The 4055-nt window shown below is 48.2% G+C and overlaps 1 non-coding gene across 1 annotated transcript; it reads right to left on the bottom strand.

Moving 5' to 3' along the window:
* Window positions 1-546: 546 nt before the first annotated feature.
* trnat-cgu (transfer RNA threonine (anticodon CGU)) lies at window positions 547-618 on the bottom strand. Its single transcript has one exon. It is a non-coding gene; the product is annotated as a tRNA-Thr (tRNA).
* Window positions 619-4055: the final 3437 nt, after the last annotated feature.

The following is a 4055-nucleotide window of genomic DNA, read 5'->3' as shown; positions in this document are numbered from 1 at the left end:
TCGGCCCACCGAGTCTGTGCCGAACATCAACCACCCATTTATGCTAATCCTACATTGCTACCAAACATCCCCACCTGTCCCTATATTTCCCTACCACCTACCTACATAAGTGACAATTTATAATGGCCAATTTACCTATCAACCTACAAGTCTTTTGGCTTGAGGGAGGAAACCGGAGCACCCGGAGAAAACCCACGCAGACACAGGGAGAACTTGCAAACTCCACACAGGCAGTACCTGAAATCGAACCCGGGTCCCTGGAGCTGTGAGGCTGCGGTGCTAACCACTGTGCCACTGTGCCGCCCTTAATAGAATAGCTCTGTTAAATATCAAGCAAATGCACAGTAAAAAGGTTCAGTGCTTGGACCTCAGTTATTTTCACTCTGTCAATGGCAGAGAAGGCTCGAGGAACCATGTGGCTACTCCTCATGTTCTTCCCAGTGTCCAGAATAAAGTGTAACATGACACTGATTTCCAGATGGCCGACACAAATGCAACGCACATCTTTTCTGAAAACATCACATTTAAAGTGAGAAACTAATCATAAGGCACGGACGGGGATAGAACCCGTGATCTTCAGTTTACGAAACTAACGCCTTACCACTTGGCCACCATGCCTTTTATTAATGGGCACCTGAGGCTCCAGAGGAGGATTTGTGATTCTTTTTCAATTTGGTTGAAACAGCAACGAGAAACATGCACAGAAATAAAGAGGGATTGTGGAATGGGTAACAGATCAGCCTCATTTACTTCATCAGCATCATGAAATCTTCATTCAGACGTTCCATTCCCATCCTCAGCTTTTCTCACATCTGTACAATAATATAAGAGTGGACATTGGGTTGTTACTGGGCAGATTATATAAATAGACTATGTGCATCATCACAGGAAGTGATGTAATATAATCTGTGTGGCACCTCATGGAGAGTTGTCGATGAAACCTTCAATGCAAGGTGTGTAGAGTAAACTCAGTTTATTTTAACCGTCAGATTCTTATAAATTCTGTACTAAGCCTTGACAGGTATCAGAATATTATATGGGGGCCACAGTAAACCAAAGCGAAGATGGAGAAATCTTTGCCTGCACCTTTGAAAAGGTCACTGGACTGAACCAAGCCGAGGAGTGGCCGAGATGGTTCCAGAGGTTTGCAAGGTATCGTACTGCATCGGGTCTCGTGCAGAAGCCAGACATGGAACAGGTCAGTACGCTATTGTCTGCAATGGAGGGAGTGTGCAGGCAACATCCTCATGAAGAACAGAAGGCAACATGTGAAGAAGTTATTAAGGCACTCAATACATATTTTAATTGAGGAAAAAAATGTCATCGTGGAGCCAAAGTTAAAACGCTGCATTGCTGACAACGCAACCACCAGGTGACGCTGTACTAGCACATGCGCAAATGCAGCCTCTTTCACTGAAACGTCACTGTCTGTGACATTCAGGCAGCTGCCAGGATTAAAGATGGAGCTACTCAATTTATCACAGAAAACAACTTCGACCCAAAAATCCCCTCAAAGTTTGCCATCGCCGCCTCCGTCCCACCCCAACAGTCCCCCGCTACCTCTTGCGCATTCGCGTTATAGAGTACCAAGTCATCTTAATTCACCTAAAGTGAATTACTTTAGGAGCAGTGACTGTCGTTTCATAAGCAAATACGGCACATATCTACACAATGGACATGTTTTGGTTGATACTCGGAGAACGTTGCGCTGTTTGAAGTCTCATTAGAAGGACAGCACCTCTGACAGTGCTGCACACCCTCTGTAATTCAGTGAGGTTTCATCGAGTCATGGAGTTATACAGCACAGAAACAGGCCCTTCGGCCATCATGTCCGTGCCGGCCATCAAGTACCTATCTATTCTAATTCCATTTTCCAGCACGTGGCCGTAGCCTTGTATTCTGTGGCGTTTTGAGTGCTCATCGAGATACTTCTTAAATGTTGTGAGGGTTCCTGCCTCGACCACTCCTTCAGGCAATGTGTTCCAGATTCCAACCACCCTCGAGGTGAAACATTTTTTCCTCAAATCCCCTCTAAACAGTGCCATCCCATTCTCCGGACAATCATTCCCCGCTTACCCCCATCCCACTCTCTGACTGCTCACTCCCCGCTTCACCCACCACCACCCCCATCCTGCTCTCTGGCCGCTCACACTCCAGGCCATGGGCTCTGCCGTTTCCCTCCTCTCGGCCACTCACTCCAACATTGCCCCATCACCCCTCGAGGCTCGCCTTGCTTTATCGGGTGGTGCGGTGAAGAATGATCGAATATTGGAGCGAGAGGCCGAGAGGAGGGAAGCAGCATGGCTTAGAGCTAGTGTCTGGAGGGACGTGGGGGGGAAGCGGGCCGTGAGTGGACGGAGAGAGGGCAGTGCGGGGGTGGGGGGGGTAGCAAGTGGCCGGAGGGCGGGGGAGCGGGGTAGCGAGGAGCGGGCAGCGAGCGGCCTGGAGTGAGTGGCTGAGAGGGGTTAGAGAGTTTTCCCGCGCATGCGCCACTTCGTCCTGGAAGACGGAGGCTGAGCATGCGCAGCATCTCAGAGCGCAGGAGACTGTTTGTGCATGTGCGCAGCTTGGAGCGCTCTGATGACGTCGGCTGGCTGCTGCATTGTCAGGAATCACTTTGAATTTAATAAGCGTACAAAACAGAAAGGGGAGAGTATTCATTCATTTATCAATGACTTGTACAATCTCACGGAGGATTGTGAATACCGCAACTTAAGGGAAGAGCTGAATGGAGACAGGATTGTGTTCGGGGTATTAGACAACACCCTTTCAGATCATCTACAGTCCAGGGCTGGTCTCACATTAACGAAAGAGTTTCAATTGAGCAGACAAACAGAGGTTAGAAAGTTTAACCAATCCGTTGTCCAAGGGGACAGGGAGAGTCTGATCTCGAGAGTTGCAGACTCAATTGAATTTGTTCAGAAAACAAAAGGAAACATTTGGGGTAAAAGACAAGAAAGACGGGAAGAGCATCTAGTGGTAGCTGCAACCAATTGCAGTAGGTGTGGCCGAGAGAGACACAAGTGGGAAAACTGCCTCGCCAAAGAAGCTGAGTGTTTTTCCTGCAGAAAGATGGGACACTTTCAGTCAGTGTGTGGCAGTAAAATACCAGCGCTGAATATAGTTAAAGGGAAATCTCCAGAGAGCAAAAACATTAATGAAGTACAGGATATCCAAAGTGTGGAAATACATTTTTTAGGTGAAATCCAGGAAATAAAGTGAGAGTTGCTGGACGACAGAAATTCTGAAATATTTTAAGATAGAGGTAGATAGATTCTTGATAAACAAGGGGGTGAAAGGTTATCGGGGGCAGGTGGGAATGTGGAGTTGAGGTTACAATCAGATCAGTCATGATCTTATTGAATGGTGGAGCAGACTCGAGGGGCCGAGTGGTCTACTCCAGCTCCTAATTGGTATGTTTGTATGTAAGAAAACATGTTCTAGATACAATGAGAACTATCATTTGTTTGGAAATGGATTTGAAACCCCCTTTTATCAAAAGGTTATAGAGCTTTAATTTTTCTACAATTAACAGACAAATCCTTGTGGAGTTGAGATTGACAGAAACAATGGGCTGGATTCTATAGAGCCCTCAACGTCGAGATCTGTGGTGGGGGTGGGGTGGGAGCCGCCTGAAGATGACCCCGGATGAGGCCCGCCATGGACCTCAACGCCGGCAGGGCCTGGCTCGATATTGCCGGCGACGGCGAGGCGTTGTGGGGGGACCCCCACCGCTCGGCAACGGGACCACAAACCTGCATTAATGATTATCCCATCACTTCCTGATATCCAGCTGCGATCTTCAGCCCGGTGACCGGCACTGCCGTGCCTTCGGAGCCCCATCCGGGGAAATGAGGTGCAACACTGGTGGGGAGGGGGGAGAAGGTAAGTTTCTCAGTGTGGGGGAGGGGGGACGGAGTCAAATTAATGTCATGGGTGTCGGGGATGGTGGGAAGGGTTATGGTTTACAGTTTGTGCAGTTTTGGGCGGAAGGTCAGATGGCAAAGGTAGGTTTTGGGAGGGAAGGGCAAATAATTAATTTAACTGTTATTGGG

This window comes from Heterodontus francisci, unplaced genomic scaffold, assembly GCF_036365525.1.
Source record: "Heterodontus francisci isolate sHetFra1 unplaced genomic scaffold, sHetFra1.hap1 HAP1_SCAFFOLD_58, whole genome shotgun sequence".
Classification (NCBI taxonomy): Eukaryota; Metazoa; Chordata; class Chondrichthyes; order Heterodontiformes; family Heterodontidae; genus Heterodontus; species Heterodontus francisci.
The sequence above is the reverse complement of the archived record's forward strand: the minus strand, read 5'-3'. Positions and strand labels throughout refer to the sequence as shown.